An 18,358-nucleotide genomic window follows, 5' to 3' on the forward strand; every position below is an offset into this window, starting at 1 on the left:
GTAACCTGAATAGCATGCAATGAGATCTGTATTAAGAGTGTGGGGTTCTCTTGTTGCTGCTTTGGATCCAAGCTATAGCTCTGATATAGACAACTATATTTGAAAACCAAGTCAAAATAATTAAATTTGCTGTTACATGTGGTATATATTAAATGTGCAGCTACAATGACATGTAAACAATTATTTTTATAACTATGACACTTAACCATGGCAAATTAAATTCTGTTGTTGATTAATCTCACATTTCTTTTTTATTTTTTAAATTTTTATTGGATGTATTTTATTTACATTTCAAATATTATCCCTTCCACCCTCCATAAACCCCCTATTCCACCTCTTGCTTCTATGAGGGTACTGCCTCACCTACCTACACATCCAACCTTTCCCACCTCCTTGCACTGACATTCCCCTACACAGGAGAGCATTGAGCCTTGGCAGGACCAAGTCCTTCTCCTTTCCTTGATGACCAACAAGGCCATCCTCTGCTACATATGCAGCTGGAGCCATGAGTTTGTCAATGTGTACTCTTTGGATATTGGTTTAGTCCCTGGGAGCTCTGGTTTGTTGGTATTGTTTGTTGTTCTTATGGGGTTGTAAACCCCTTCAGCTCCTTGAATCCCTTCTCTAAATACTTCATTGGGGACTTTGTTCTCAATTCAATGGTTGGCTGTGAGCATCCACCTTTGTATTTTTCATGATCTGGAATAGCCTCTCAGGAGGCAGCTATATCAGGCTCCTGTCAACACGTACTTCTTAGCATCAGTAATATTGTCTGGGTTTGGTGGCTGTATATGTGCTGGTTCTCCAGGTGGAGCAAGCAGTCTCTGGATAGCCTTTTTCCTTCAGTCTCTGCTCCAAACTTGTCTCCATATTTTCTCCTGTGGATATATCTGTTCCCGCTTCTAAAAATGACAAAAGCATCTATACTTTGATCTTCCTTCTTCTTGAGCTTCATGTGGTCTGTGAATTGTATCTTGGATAATCTAAGCAATTTGGTTAATATTCACTTATCAGTGAGTGCACATCATGCTTTTTGTTGTTGTTGTTTTTGGTTTGTTTGCTTTTTTGTGTGTGTGATTGGGCTACCTCACTCAGGATGATATTTTCTTGTTCCATCAAAATGGATAAGATCAAAATCTCAGATGACAGCAGATGCTGGAGTGGATATAGAAAAAAGGAACACTCCTCCACTGTTGGTGGGATTACAAGATGGTACAGTATCTGTGGAAATCAGTCTGCCAGTTCCTCAGAAATTTGGACATAGTACTACCTGAAGACCCAGCTATACCACTACTGGGCATACACATATCCAAAAGATGTTCCAAAATATAACAGATACACATACTCTATTATGCTCATAACAGACTTATTTATAATAGCCAGAAGCTGAAAAGAATCTAGATGTTCTTCAACAGAGGAATGGATACAGAAAATGTGGTACATTTACACAACTCAGCTATTAAAAACCATGATATCCATATTTCATATTGTAGTAAATTCCTTTACTCTGTAATTGATAGAAAGTCTCCATATACCCAGGTTTGAATTAAAGATCTGAGAGAAAAATAAATAAATAAAACAAAAAACAGTAACTCAAGAGCTCATCTTACTGACTATTAAGATAAGCATTTACATTCACATGACTGAGAAGGTATCTGTAAGTTGACACTAAGAATTTCCTTTGCTACTACTTTTTTTTTATTTTGGGGGGGTCATATTATTTTATCCTTTTAATAAAATGATAACTTATACTATGACTCTAAGAACACAAACCAACTAACTTTTTGAACATAGATTAGTTGTAAGCTGAACTCACATTTAATTTCCTCATTATGATTTGTCTTTCCATTTGTTACTTGGATTTCAAGATGGGTTGGGCTTTTGGAAAATGATGCCTCAGTCTTACTTAGAAGGGAGAATAAAACGTTCATGGGAGGAAATAAAAGGATAGATAGAGGACCAGAGATTGGAAAACAATCAACCAGAAACAACTTGCAGGCCATATGAAGCTCAAGAATAACAAAAGCCAAATAGGGACCAAATGCTCATTCCATTTGCCAACGGGAACAGCAGAGGTCCTGAGACACAGGCCTGGCAAGACTGTGCTGTGAGTAGCAAGGACACAGAGGGGGCTAGTCCTAGCATGCATTAGGTGAGCCCCTCCAGTTGGTCCAGGGGAAAAGGAACTCTGCCTTAGAGACTCAGGTCAGCCGGAAGGCCCTTGCATGTGGACCAAATGCTCAGGCCATTTGCCACTTAAAACAGCGCAGATCCATGGACACAGGCCAGGTACATGTGAGAGACAGGAACTAATCACTGACAACAAGACCACATATAATCACAGACAACAAGATGGCAAGAGGAAAGAGAAAGAACTTACACAATGGAAACCAAGACAACCTGGCAATATCAGAACTCAGCTCTCTCATCACAGCAAGCTACAGAATGCCAAACACTCCAGAAAAAGAAGACTCAAACGTGAACTCATACCTCAAGATGATGATGGAGATCTTTGAGAAGAGCGTGAATAACTCACTTAAACAAGAACAGAAGGAAAACCATAAAGATATATAAGATTTAAAATAAGAAACATGAAAACACTCAAATAAATCAAAGAACTACAGGAAAACAGAACCAAAGAGATGGAGGAATTGAAAAAGAAGAAATTTAAAATGGAAATGGAAACAATAAAGAAAACACTAAAAGAGACAACCCTGAAGGTAGAAAACCTAATAAAGAAATCAGGAGTCACAGATGCAAACATCTCCAACAGACTACAAGAGATGGAAGTGTAAATCTCAGGGGCTGAAGAAAACATTGAAAATAAAGACAAAACAGTCAGAGAAGATGCAAAACCTAAAAAGCTACTAACTCAAAATGTCCAGGAGTTCCAGGACACAATGAGAAGACCAAAACTAAGGATAATAGGAATAGAAGAGGGCGAAGAATATCAACTAAGAGGCACAGTAAACATCTTCAACAAAATCATAGAAGAAAACTTCCCTACCCTTAAGAATGAGATGACCATGAGCATAAAAGAAGCCTACAAAACTCCAAATAGAGTGGAACAGAAAAGAAATTTTTCCTGACACATAATAGTCAAAATGCCAAGTGCCCAAAGCAAAGAAAAAAACTAAAAGCAGTAAGGGAAAAAGGTCATGTAACATATAAAGGCAGAACAATCAGAATCACACCCGATTTCTCAACAGAGACTATGAAAGATAGAAGAGCCTGGACAGACATCATGCAGACCCAAAGAGAACACAAGTGTCAGCCCAGGCAGCTATACCCAGCAAAGCTCTTAATCACCATAAATGGAGAGACCAAAATATCCCAAGACAAAACTAAATTTACACAATATCTGACCACAAACCCAGCACTACAATGAAATATAGGTGGAAAATCCAATACAATGAGGGGAACTACATCCTAATATAAACAAGAAAATACCTAAGCAAGAACACCAAAAGAAGAAAGACATACAGGCACAATGATACCTCTAAAAGCAAAAGTAGCAGGAAACAGCAACCACTATTGCTTAATATCTGTTAACATAAATGGACTCAATTCCCCAATAAAATGATATAGACTATCAGACTGGATACATAAACCTAATCCAGCATATTTATATCTGGTCTGTTGTTGCTGAGGGCAAATAGTTAGATAATAGACTCTCGAACCAAGGCACAAAGAGGGCTAGGTGGAGCTCTTGGGAGACCTGCCCCTGCAGCCCACAGTAGGGCTGGACCTCTGGCAAAGGATCTAGGGATCCACCTGGAAAGCTCGTGTGCATGGACCATATGATCAGTCCCCTTGCCACCGAGAACAGCAGAGATCCAGGGACATAGGACTGGTGAGATTGTTCAGTGAGTAACCAAAGTGCAGAGAGGGCTAGGCAGAGCATGTGGAAAACATGCCCCTGCGGCCCACAGTAGGGATGGACCTCTGACTGAGGGACATGGGAACTGTCTGGAAAGCCCATGCAACAGACCAAACATGCAGGCCATTTGCCACCTGGAACAACAGAGATCCAGGGTCACAGGCCTGGTGAGATTGCACTGTGAGTAGCCAAATCGCAGAGAAGGATGGGGGGGGGGCACAGGGAAAAGTTGCCCCTCTGGCCCACAGTAAGGACCAGGCCTCTGGAAGAGAGGCTCTGGATCCTTCTGGAAATCTGGTCCTCCCAGACTAATCACACAGTAAGGCACAACCTTTTGCCAGTGGGAACTGGGGTCTGCCCTGGAAAGTCAGTGCTAGAAGTCCAGCTCTAAAGGCCCTTATACGTCTGAACCAGAGGGAAGCCTGGCATATAGGCCCAAGGAGAGCACACCAGGAGTTCTCTTAGAGCAGAATGTACTGTGCTATCTGGAAAAGGGTACGTTTTGGCCTAGAGAAATAGCCAGGTTCCTGCCAGTAGTACTCAGGACCTTTGGGCAGAGGCTGAACACCCAGAACAGCCTCACAAGAACTCCCACACCTGAGCCCACAAAGACAGAACTGAGACACTGCTACCAGAATTCACTTGCCCACTGAAAGCCAAACACTCAGAAGCATTTTTTTTTTCTGGAGCCCACGGGCCCTCAGATCCACAGGAGTGACAGGTACCAGTCACTGACAACAAGACCACATATAATCACAGATAACAAGATGGAAAGAGGAAAAGTAAAGAACTTAAGCAATGGAAACCAAAACAACCTGGCAACATCAGAACCCAACTCTCTCACCACAGCAAGCTGTGGATTGTGAAACACTCCAGAAAAAGAAGACTCAGACTTGAAATCATACCTCACAGTGATAATGAGATCTTCAAAAAGCCCATGAATAACTTCTTTAAACAATAACAGGAGGACACACATAAACAAATAGAAGCTTTTAAAGAGGAAACACAAAAACACTGAAAGAAATACAGGAAAACACGAACAAATAGATGAAAGAATTGAAAATGGAAATAGAACAATAAAGTAAACACAAAAAGAGACAACCCTGGAGATGGAAAACTTAAAAAGAAATCAGGAGTCACAGATGCAAGTATCAACAAAAGACTACAAGAGATGGAAGAGAGAATCTCAGGGACTGAAGACAACATAGAAGACATAGAAAAAAACAGTCAGAGAAGACGCAAAACCAAAAAGCTCCTAATGCACAAAGTATAGAAGATCCAGGATACAATGAGAAGACCAAACTTAAGAATCATAGGAAATGAAGAGGGTGAGTAATATCAACTAAAAGGCACAGTAAATATCTTCAACAAAATTGTAGAAGAAAACTTCTCTACCCTAAAAAGAAGATTAGCACGAGCATAAAAGAAGCCTACAGAACCCCAAACAGATGGACCAGAAAAGAAACTTCTCCCGACACATAATAATCAAAACAACAAGTGTTCAAAAAAAGAAAGAATACTAAAAGCAGTAAGGGAAAAAGGACAATTAACATATAAAGGCAGACCAATCAGAATTACACCCAACTTCTCAACAAAGAGTATGAAAGCTAGAAGATACCGGACAGACATCATACAGACACTAAGATAACACAAATGTCAGCCCAGGTTACTATATCCAGCAAAACTCTCAATCACCATAGATGAAGAGACCAAGATATTTCAAGACAAAACTAAATTTACACAATATCTGAACACAAATCTATCAGAATTGGGGGATAACCAATCAGGGAACCTGAGTCTGACCTTGGTTCTCTGCATATATGATATAATTGTGTAGCTTGGTCTTCTCATGGTACTCCTAATGGTGGGAATGGGGGCTATTTGTAACTCTTTTTGTACCCTTTTTCTCCTACTGGGTTGCGTTAATATGAGGGGAGGTACCTAGGCTTACTGCAACTTCGTATTCCATGTTTGTTTGATACCCATTGGAGGTCTGCCATTTTTAAAAGTAAATAGATGAGTGAATCTGTGGTAAGAGGGTGTTGAGGGAGGCGTGGGCAGGAGAGGAGGAAGGGGCAAGTGCTGTGAAAATGAAATATATGAGAGAATAAAGAAAGAAACAAAGTTCATTATCATAGCCGTGAAACATAAATTCTATTTCACTTACATTTTATAGAAATTTTCTTTTACTTTTTAAAATGAAAACTTTATTTTCTGAGTGCTCAGGGAGACAACCTGTTTCAGGTATGTTTTTAAAGGTTGGGAACACAAAGCAAGGGGGAAGCTGCAGTGTTAGCCAAATGTATGAATTAAATAATTAACTTCTTTTATTCACTTTGAATCTGCTCATGTACCCCTCCAGTTCACCCCTCCCACAATCCTTCGCTCATGCCCCCTCTTCTTCTCTGAGTGGGTGGGTATCCCTGGGTATACCCTTACCCTGGCTTATGAAGTCTCTACAGGGCTAGGTACATCTTCCTCTCTAAGGCCAGATAAGGCACCCCAGCTAGAAGAAGGTATTCCACAAACAGGCAACAGCTTTTGGGATATCCCCCACTCCAGTCGTTTGGGACCCACATCAAGACAATGCTATATATCTTCTACATATGTGTGGGGAGGCATAGGTCCAACCTGTGTATGGTCCATGGTTGGTAGTTTAGTCTCTGAGAACCCCAAGGGTCCATGTTACTTGACTCTTTTGGTCTTCCTGTGGAATTCCTATCCATTTCAGGGTCAAAATCCTTTCTCCCATTTTGCCATAAAAGTTCCCAAGCTCTATCCACTGTTTGTTTGTCTGTGGGTGTCTGCTGAAAGGAAAAGATGATGGGCACCAATGATAGAAAAAGTCACTGAAAGGAAAAGTCATGGGGCACCAATGTTGTGAAAAGATGAAGTCCTGGGTTTCAGCACCAATGTTAGGGGAAGGATGAGTGGGGGGCATATGGCCCATGTAGTTGCGGCGAGGCCTGAGGGCAAGGGAGATGCCTCTGAGAGGTCCATGTTGGGAATCCCTTCTCCCTGAGGGACCAGCCACATGACAGTATAGTACAGAAGAGAATTCAGGTCATGGGAGAGTTAAGAGGGTAGTAGAGGCGTGGGGGGTAGAGGCTGGCCATGAGCATGTGGAGGGAGAGGGGGAATGGAAGGGGAAGAGGAGGGGAAGTGGTGGGAAAACAAGGTGGCAAAAGATCAAGAACAAGAGAGGCAAGAGAGCCAGGAGGCAAGAGAGCAAGGAGGGGGCACCAGCCCCTTTTATAGGTAATTGGGGCAGGGGGTGTGGTATGCCTGGCTACTGCCAGGTAATTGAGGGGTGAGGATTACAGTATCCCAACATCTGCATCCCACTGAGTCAGCTTTTGGGTGGAACCTCTCAGTGGACAGTCATATAAGACTCCTGTCTGCAAGAGAGCTAACCCATGAGATGGGTCTCAAATTGTGTGGTTATTGGTTGGCTGTTCCTTCAGTTTCTGCTCTATTCTCTGTCTCTGCATTTCTTGTCTACAGGATAAATTTTCAATCAAAAGTTTTAATCGTCTAGTCTTCAAAAGTCCAAGAAATTTTGTAAATGATCTTTGGTATGTAACAGCAGTCTCATACTTAAAATTGCTTGAACTGTTACTGTGTGAAACTAATGCCTTTAGAAGGCTTGTACTCATGACGTGGATCTCAAGCTGGACCAGTAATTGATTCCCATAATATTTATGCTACCTTTGCCCCAGTACATCTTGCAGACAGAAAAAATTGTGGGATGAAGTTTTTGTGGCTCAGTTGGTATCCAAGTCCTTACATTGTAAGCCTTGTCTGATTGCAAGAGATGGCCACTTCATGCAATGAGTCGCCCATTGATAGGAGTCTTAACTAGGGTTACCCCTATAGATGCCTGGAAGTTTGCACTGCAGTAGTTTTCCAAGTCATCCAAGAGTTGCCTTCTGCCCCTTAAGTTGTCTTTCTCAGTACTCTTTCTCTTTTTTCTCCTTCTACCATATCTTTCCTGTTCTATACCTACCCACTTTTAACCAGACACTACCCCTTCCAATTTACCTGTGATGCCTATTCCATTTCCCCAGTGACCCATTTTTTTTTCTGAGACAAATTTTCAATTGAATGTAGGTAGGCCACAAACAAAAATCCATGCTCTTTCTATGTACTATCAGCATCTTCCCATGTGAAAGAAGTATAGGTGTGCACTACTATGTGCAGTTTTACTTTGTTCAGGTTTTGAAATATATTGAGGATTCTTTAAAATATATTTGAAATTAATAGGTTTATGATTATAGGCTAATGAATCTTGAAATGTATACTCTCTGCACATACAGGACTTGATAATAATTACACCTTTCATACTTAATGAACATTAAGAGTTTTCTTTCCAAATAATGACCTTCTCATTGAAGATGAGGAAAAATCCTCAAGTAAAAGGTTGTTAGAGGATATAAAGTATGCCTTCAGTATTTTTGCGTCAACAGCTGTTGTTCCATATGGATCCATAAATATTTGTTACAAATAGTGAGTAAAGGAATTTCAACATCAATATGTCCACATATGCCAAGAAAAAAAATTAAGGTATGTTTTCCTATGTGCTTAATGAAAGTAATCTTTTTTTCAAACTTAAAAGTTTACTAGAGAATGCAAATGCAATCTAAATAAAGTTTAATGGAAAATGCAGCTCAAATTCTATGGCTTTGAATTCATCCATCTGCTTATGTGGTCTTATGAAAGATATAGCATTGTCTGGCATCAATGGGAGAAGAGGCCTATGGTCCAGTGAAGGTGCATTTTCCCACTGTAGGGTAATGCCAAGACACTGAGGTGGAGAGGGTGATTGGGAGAGGGTGTACCTTCATGGAAGCAAGGGGAGGGGGAATGGGAGTGGAGGAAAGGGGATAATATTTGAAATATAAATACAGAGAAATTTTTTGTTTTATAAGGATAATAAAACACAATGATCTAAAATTTCAATGTGTTGTTAAATTAATGAAGTTCTGCACTCAATTTACTAGACATTGAGACTTCAGGCAAATCCTATAATTAGTGCCTATCCAATATAATGCTTCTTGAACGCCCTCTATCCAGATTAGGGAGGTTTAAAATTCTATTTTTACTGAGAGATTACTATATCCTCGTCATAGTAAGTGTGCCACTGTGGAGTTTTCATTAAAATCTTACATATACTCACTGAAGTAGTACTTCTTGTTCTGCAAATAGGAACACAAAGAGAAAAAGTTTGATTTTTGTCACTGATATAGGTAAACATTTATAAAAATGAAAAAATGCATTTTCTTTCTCCTTATGCATTTATAAGAGGTAACAAATTATACTTTATTCATTGAATGAATTATTTATCCTAAGTTTTATTTGTCCTAATGTCTTCTTGGATTTGAATTGCCTTTGGTTTTTAAACTCATGCTCACTAAAATAATCTCTTTCTTCCCTCCTAGATAAGAGGAAATAATATCTAACAATGAATCTATAGAACTCACAATGTACTTCAGTATTAATAATGAAAACATTTTTCTTTACTTTTGTATTCTTATTTTACTGCTCACTATTTATAATGCTGTGTTACAAATTAATCTATTTTATATTTATTGCACATTTAACATAGATTCTCTAAGTGTGCAGTAATGTGTGTCTTTTAAATTTTTCAGAATTTCTTGAAGCATTGACAATTCCCACTCAAAATTAATTATAATTTTAATTATATATTCAAACCTAAAATACAAATAATTAAAAGACTATTCATTATGGAAAAATATGAATCATTTTTTACTTTATTTTTTATTGTTAATTTATTTGTGTATGTGTTTGTGGTTCCTTAAGAACTGGCATTTTGCCCTAGTTGAGAAAATGAACATCTCTGGGTACAGATGCAAAATAAGAAACCCGCTTTTCAGCCTCTATAGGCAGACAGATTACTGAACTCCCATTAAGCCAAAAAGCAAGTCTAGATTGCAGCCCTAGGCCATTTTACATATAAGCAAAGAATGGGACAACAACATAACTGGAAAGGTCCATTAACTGGTGGAAGTACTTATCCTGATCATCATAGAGCCTAAATATATTTTTAAATGACTATTTGTCCCTTACCTTCATTTTAATTCTGCCTCAGTTTTTGCAGTTTATGATGTAGATCATTATAGTTTTACTTCTCCACTCATGAACTAGCCTTCTCTTTACAATATTTTACACGTGGCAGAATCTAGGTTTTCTGAAAAAGGAATTTATATAGCTTTAATATGCTGGATTTTTGTTGCTGTTTATTTATTTCCATTTTTGTTATTGTATATTTTATTTATTTACATTTCAAATGTTCTTTGATTACCCAGTTCCTTCCTCTCCTCCCTCCCTCTGCTTCTATGAGGGTGCTCTCACTTCCACTTCAACGCCCTGGCATTCCTCTATACTGGAAAAACCTTCACAGGACCAAGAGCTTCTCTTAATAATGCCAGACAATGCCATGTTCTGCTACATATTAGGCTGGAGCCATGGGTCCCTCCCTCCATGTGTACTCTTTGGTTGGTAATTTAGTCCCTGGGAGCTCTGGGGGGATCTGGTTAGTTGATACTGTTGCTCTTCATATGGGGTTGAAAACCCCTTCAACTCCTTCAGTCCTTTCTCTAGCTCTTCCATTGGGGTTGCCATGCTCAATCTGATGGTTAACTGCAAGCATCCTCATCTGTATCAGTATGGCTCTGGTAGAACCTCTCAGGAGGCATTCATATCAGGCTTCTGTCAGCAAGCAGTTCTTGGCATCAGCAATTGTCTGGGTTTGGTGGATGCAGATGGATGGATCCCCAGGTGAGGCAGTCCCTGAATGGCCTTTCCTTCAGCCTCTGCTCCACTCTTTGTCCCTGTGTTTCCTCCCATGAGCGTTTTCTTCTCCGTTTTAAGAAGGACTAAAGCATCCACATTTTGGTGTTCTTTTATTGAGCTTCATGTGATCTGTGAAATGTATCTTTTAGTATTCTGAGCTTTTGTAGGCTAATATCCACTTATCAGTGAGTGGATACCACGTGTGTTCTTTTGTGACTGTGTTATCTCAGTCATGCTGTTTTCTTGATTATTTAAATATGTGTGCCTTTCCTGAAGCAACAGTTCAATTCCTCAGGCTTTATTTGAAACTGCCTCATATTCTGTAATTTTATGGGGTATTTTTGTAGGCTTTGTAAAATGTATAGATATTTGAAAACAATTTTTCAGGTTTTCCTTATTTATGACATAACACATCATCTAAGAAACAGTGAGAACGTGCATTTGTGGGCCAGAAACATATTTACTTCATATTCTGCTTGGTTGTTATTCAAAGAGAAATGTATTTATAATAACAACAATAATAATAATAAATGAAATCTACAGGAGCTCTGATCTAATAGACACTAACTTTTGGTGAGATCAAATAAAAACCATATAAATTCACACTATATAAGTAACAAAAAATGGTACCAGAAGAAAAAAAAAAGTCATTAAGTGGATGGTGATAAGGGAGTATTTTGCACCTGTAACTATAGCTCAACAGTATTTTTAACATGGAGGGTAATGCTGATCAGAGAATAAAGGCTAATACCATAAATTAAATGCATAATCACCCAAAAACCCTACTTTATAAAGGACTACATCATCCATTTGACATTATTTTTAATAAGATTATTAGATTATTAAACTTTAGTTGATATTTGAGGAGTGGAAGAAGATGTACATAGGTCCCATTGATTAAACTTTCCCTGTATAATTCTAGAAGATTGAGTCTCAACCAGCATTGATGTTTATTACTTTTAATTCTCATATAAAGAAATGGCTTCCCTTCTGACATTCTTATAGCATTGAATTTTATTCATCCCTCTCTTAAATAACATGTTATTTGGGTTGATATAGTAAATATGAAAGTATTGTCTACTATGTTTTATGAGTCATTTCTCAGTATCCTTAGGCTCTATGACTAGATGACAATAGTAGGCTCTTGTATACTCCACTCTCTAGTCTCCAAGCAATTGTTGCATATATTTTCTGGGATGCAAATTGGTCCTGGTTAAGGACCACTGAACTTTGCACGCTCAACCATTCATGATTGAAGATAAAATAAAGGCAGTCTCATGTATTCATAATCTAGGAAAAAATCTTTGTAGATAGGATATGAGATAAGTTGTAAATCTGAAGATAGCTGAATATCTTATATTCTCCTGTACTACTTTTGGGAATATTCAATGATTATGTCTGTCTTTAAAAAACAAGAATTCACTTATAATTTATTTAGAATCAAGCTCTGATCAAAAATACAAACAGGAATTCATTAATTAGTCTGTACAACAATTATAATAGGTAACCTAACATTTTCTAACATTACAGTTGAGGTAGCAGAGACACACACAGGTTTCCCAGAGACTTTTACATGATAAAGGTGAGGTTCAACCCCATATTGTTTGCAGCTTTAGATAGTTTAGTTACCCAATCTTTGTATCTTTAGTATTTACTTTTTTGCCTATTTCAGCATGTAACATATATTAATATATATAATTATATATTTAAAATTTTTACCTGGCACCTAATTATACAAATTCAGAGTACACATTAAGATATAAAATTTGTACAATTGTAACAATCAATTTAGAATAAATACTATTTTAAAGACTGAATGTTTCTGTTCTAAATTATTTAATAAATGAAGAAGGAAAACGGCTCATCCTCTAAAAATTGAATTTTGGATAAAAAACTAATCATGGATTTATTAAAAGGGTATTCCACAAAACATTTTTGGACATATCTATTTTAAAATTATATTATATGAAAACTTTATTTTATGAGAAATCATGCAGGGCATCTTACAACATTGATAAGGAAAGGAAGAAGGAGGACAAAGAAAGCTGTATTTTCACCATTTAGGCCAGTGTTTTATAATACCAATATGCACAAAGAATATTTTCATATTTTCTCACCTAATCTACTGTGAAGCATAAACCTAAGGACAGACACTATGAACACTTTTTAGTTAGAACAGGCATAGATACTTCTCATGTTTGCCCCACATTGCCAATCTCCCCCCCCTTTCTTTTATCACAGTTATTTCCCAGTTCATACTCAATTTCACCCTGTAACATACATTCTTTTTATTCCAAAATAATGTTAACTCTTTAATGAAAAGGACTGAATATCATAATTCTTTTTGATATTTATATTAGGCATAATTCTTGGCATGTTGCTTTATCTGAAAGAGGACTTACTTCTAATTCCTTGATTGGAAGGCTAATATTCTAATCTAAGGATCTAAAACATACAGGCTATATACATACTTGGTTTGTACAGTTATTACACCTCTGTTGAACAGACTGCTGGCCCTTCATTCCTTTGCCTCTGGCTTCCTGTTTCCACTTGTCTGAAATATTTTATTTGCGATACATAAAGAAATGTAACAATTTGGAGATCAATTTTTTCTTTCACTTTCGGTAATGGCAACACTTGAGTCATTGTTCAGCCGAGACTATGAATGCCTCTTTATATTCATTCAGGTCACATCATTACACAGCAGTTGGTCATTTTGTTGTTGTTATTGTTCTTCGGTTTGGAAAAGGGAAGCAGGTGTCTTGCTTGTGCTGATTGTAACACTAATGATATCGACAAAGGAGAGTCCCGAGGGCCAGCTGTGTTTAGGGAGAAGCTCTCAAATCAAATAATGGAGTATAATTTATTTGTTAAGGAATAAAACTGATGACCTGGTAGGTATCTGCATTTTTCCAGTGCTCAGTGAGTCAGCTGTGCTCAGTTTCTATTCCTGTGTCACAATTCTCAAATCCCATAGGATAGGTTTAACTCCATGAAAGACAGAGAGAATAAACATCGCTGTCATATAAAACAGCTGTAGCAGCCTTGACTTTAATTTTCAAAGGGATGTTTCCATTTGGAGCATTTACTATACATTCCATTTTATTCTATAAATAACTTTCTTGTCAACTTTTACATCTATTCATCTGGGCTCTAAAGAAGAAATTAAAATAAAGAGCTTGTCCTCTAAGGTGATTCCCAAGTGCTGTTTCAAAGTATTGCAGGTTTAACAAACAAGCTCAATAAAAGCAGTCTCCACTTTGCTTCCATAAATGGAGAGTTTACCCATGTCCTTGACTAGAAACTGTTGTCCTGTCTTTATGCCTTCAGTTTATACCATTTTGTTATATGTGCTGATAAAGGGTTTTTCCCCTTTTAATCTATACATTTTGGAGGCAGTCCTTTTAAATAAAAACACTCAATCCCAACCCTTTCTAGGATTTACAGAGAGATGATCTTAAGTGCTATTCTATGTTTTCAGCACTTATCTGTTTTTAATTTCATTGCCAATTAGGTTTACTCATGCCTACTTAGTAAATTTCTATACAACAGTGTATTTATTCAAACTCTGAGCAAAATGTGAATGCCATTCAGATGTTAAGGATTATTATATTACTGAAATCAACACCCAATGCCTGTCTTAATCATTCTTTTAGCATATGATTGAATTTAAAAAAAAAACACAAAGAATAGTTAGACAGTTTTTACTCACATATACTAAAGCATAATATAATTCTACTAGATTTGGGCTATTACAGTTCTTAACATGCTTGTGACCTTGATCTGAAAAGCATGTTTGGTTAGCCCAGAAACTTAATCATAAGAAGCCATAAGTAGAATCCTTCTTCTTTACTGCCCTTTTTCTAGGACCAGAAAATTTATTGCTTGTGGGACAGGTAGGATATGAACAATGGTCCAAATAGAGTCCAGGGTTATCTCATCTGTGTGAAAACTGCTGCTGAAAATCGATGTGACCTCTGCTACACTGTCATTCCAGTTCCCACCCTCTGTGTCCTATTTGTCTTTTGGAAGAAGCTTAGATCTGTGTGCTGTCTCTATGTGTCTCTCTTGGGCCAGATTATCAAAATGAATCATTGCCTGCATACCTCTTATATTTCTATTTATTTTCCTGGAGTTGACTAGGTCTGATGAAATATGATTCTTTTTGCATTTGATCTTCACGGCAGCAAGCAGCACCTAATTCAGCTGTGTCTATCTCTTTAAAGAAGAGTAATACTATTTTGAAACTTCAATCTACTGTACAGTAACATTACAAAATATAGACCATACAACCTGTCTTCATAATCAATAGCAATTTTCCTTTCAGCCAATTTAATGGTATTTTTTTCATCTTCAGATAGACTTCTTGTGATTTTAATACACTTATAATTTTGTTTTATGCATGCTGAATATATTGCTTTCCTTTTTAGAAATAATGCCTCTCAGATAATCACTCCTGAAGTTTTCAGTTTGCATTGAGTGATACATGAGAAGTAATCCATTAATTGTAAATTCTTTCACTAACAAAAATATTTAATCGGGGAATATTATGCTATGTCAATCAGCAAGATGTCAATGTTTTGTTTGTAACAATTGATTCTGAAAAAATGAACCTGGCATTAATAAATTTGCTTTGATTTGTAATAATTAATATAAAGATGTAGCATTTCTCTAATTGCTGCACATAATATAAAACACTTGTGAAGTTTTTTTTTTTTTTTTCATTGTTTCCACATGGAGAACATGAATATATAGTTTCAAACAAAGAAAGGGATTTCTTGCTTTTCTTTTTTTTTATTGGAAAGTCTCTGCATTTACATTTCAGATGTTATTTCTTTCCCACAACCCCATCCCCCTTCCCCCTCTCCTTCCATAAAGATGCTCCCTCTCACAACCTTCCTCTCCCACCTCAGAACATTGGCATTTCCATACACTGGGAAAATAAGCCTTCACTGGACCAAAGGCCTACTTCCCATTGATGAAAGATAATGCTATTCTCTGCTACCTATGCAACTGGAGATGTGGGTCTCTCCATGCACACTCATTGGTAGTTTTAGCCTCTGGAAGCTGTAGAGAGTTTATTTGGTTGATAATGTTGTTCTTCCCAGGGGGTTGCAGACCCATTCAGCTCCTTGATTCCTTTCTTTAGCTCATCCACTGGGGTCTTTGTGTTCAGTCTGATGGTTAGCTGTAAGCATCCTCAACTGTTATCATTATGGCTCTGGCAGAGCCTCTCAGGAGGCATCTATATTTGGCTCCTGCCAGTAAGGACTTCTTGGCATTGGCAATAGTGGCTGCATATGGGATGGATCCCCAGGTGAGGCAGTCTCTGAATGATCATTTCTTCAATGCCTGTTCCTCTATTTGTCCCTTTATTCCCTCCCCTGAATGTTTTGTTCTCTCTTCTAAGGAGGACTGAGGCATTCACATTCTGTCCTTTCTTGTTTTTGACCTTCATAACATCTATGAATTGTTTCATGGGTGTTCTGAGGTTTTGGGCTAGTATCTGCTTTTCAGTGAGTGCATATTATGAGTGTTCTTTTGTGACTGCGTTAACTTGCCCAGGATGATATTTTCTAGTTCCATCCATTTGCCTAGGAATTTCCTGAAGTAATTATTTTTAATAGTTGAGTAGTACTCCATTGTATAAATGTACCACAATTTCTGTATTTGTTCCTCTATTGAAGGACATCTGGGTTCTTTCCAGCTTCTGGCTATTATAATTAAGGCTGCTGTGAACAAGTTATATGTTGGAGCGTCTTTTGGGTATATGCCCAGGAGTGGTATAGCTGGTTTCTCGGGGTAGTAGTTTGTCCATTTTTCTGAGGAACCACCAGACTGATTTACAGAATTGTTGTACAAACTTGCAATCCCACCAACATTGAAGGAGTGTTCCTCTATATCCACATTCTCACCAGCATCTGCTGTCACCTGAAATTCTGACCTTAGTCATTCTGATTAGTGCACGGTGGAATCTCAGGGTTATTTTGATTTTCATTTCCCTGATGATTAGGGATGTTGTGCAAAAAACAAAAACTTCTTACTTAGTTATGAAATCTATTTAAGATCATTAGTGATGTTTGCTGAGACAGGTTTCAAGGTTTAGGCATTTTATTTTTATTAGACATAATTTGAAATGAGAAATTGTTTATAAACAAAACTTACATAAGTCATAATTTGCTGATTACTACCTGAATAATTGTTTACAAGTTTTATACCTACCATCAGAGGATGGGAAAGACTAGGATGGGAGAGAGGAAGAGAAGGAAAAATGTAAGGCAGTTATGGAAGAGGGAGAGACTGAGATTCAGTAAGCAGTTTAGGTTAGACAATCATGTTGGCACATACCTGCAGTCATACAAGTATTCAATACTGATGAGACCAAGGAGAATGACAGCATATCGAAGACCATTGTCAGTCATATAGTCATACCCTGTATCAAAAATCTGGAATGAAATTTAGGTTATTTTTAATGATTCGTGTTGAAATAACTAAATGGGAACACAACCATAGTGTTCTGTAGACAATATGGGTCAGAAAAGATGTCTCAGTGGTTAAGAGCACTGACTGTTCTTCTAGAAATGGTGAGCTCAATTCCCAGCAACCACATGGTGGCTCATAACCATCTGTAAAGGAATCTGGTGCCATCTTCTGCTGTGTCTGAAGAAAGCTACTGTGTACTCACACACATAAAAAAAAGAAAATATACAACATGTAACTATGATCAAAATGATCCTTTTAGCACTTTTTCTTAAAGATAATATCTGGGAAAATAATATTTATAACTTGTACAAAATAGTATTAATAACAGTAATACTTTAAGATTACTTTTCATATTGAAATTAAAATAATTAATAAATTTATTATTTTTATTTACATGTTATATTTACATAATCTTTAGGAATGTTTTTGAACATTAATATATCTAGTTACAGTTGATTTCTATATAAATTGAAAAAGACATCCTGACAACAGCTTCCTCTTCCTCCATGCATCCCAGTTCTTTTCCACCTCTCTTTTCCCCCAGATCCTCTACCCCTCAGTTTTCTCTTCAGAAAAAAAGCAGGACACACAGAAATGACATCTAAATATATATTTAAAGTTTTATTATTACATTACTCAAATTCAAAAACTACAATTCATAGATTAACTAAACTGTTATGAGTCATCTATGTATGAGTAATGAAATATTCGTAGTTGAGTTTGTTTCCCTAGGAAATTTTACTTGATAGCATATAAAGTGTTCTATTCCCAGATATGTAATAACATATTACATAGTTCATGCAAGTCTCCTAACATATTGTCACTATACATGCACACACACACACACACACACACACACACACACAGAGAGAGAGAGAGAGAGAGAGAAACACATTAAATAATCTTCAAAATTGGAATTAACACTGAAAATGCCCAAATTCTGAGCAAGTAGATAATATCTAAATATGAGTTAGTATATTCACCCAAAGACTTACCAAGCAATGCGAAAACAAATAGCTACACCTGTATTTTGAGATTTGAGATTGATGAATATCTGCAAATATTTATCAAAGTATGTGGAGAAATGTAGGTGTTCTGAAGTGCATATGTTGTCATGGTTAACAAAGATGTCAAATTATTGAAAATTAATATTATATTTGATATATTAATTTTATTTTATGT

The 18,358-nt window shown here is 37.2% G+C and overlaps 1 protein-coding gene across 1 annotated transcript in view; it reads left to right on the forward strand.

The window, feature by feature from the left end:
* Nucleotides 1-18,358, forward strand: part of DACH2 (dachshund family transcription factor 2) — a gene marked incomplete at both ends in the record, with an annotated part of 540,251 nt that overhangs the window by 500,088 nt on the left and 21,805 nt on the right. The gene's annotated exons all lie outside the window — the stretch shown is intronic.

This window comes from Micromys minutus (assembly GCF_963924665.1).
Source record: "Micromys minutus genome assembly, chromosome: X".
NCBI lineage: Eukaryota > Metazoa > Chordata > Mammalia > Rodentia > Muridae > Micromys > Micromys minutus.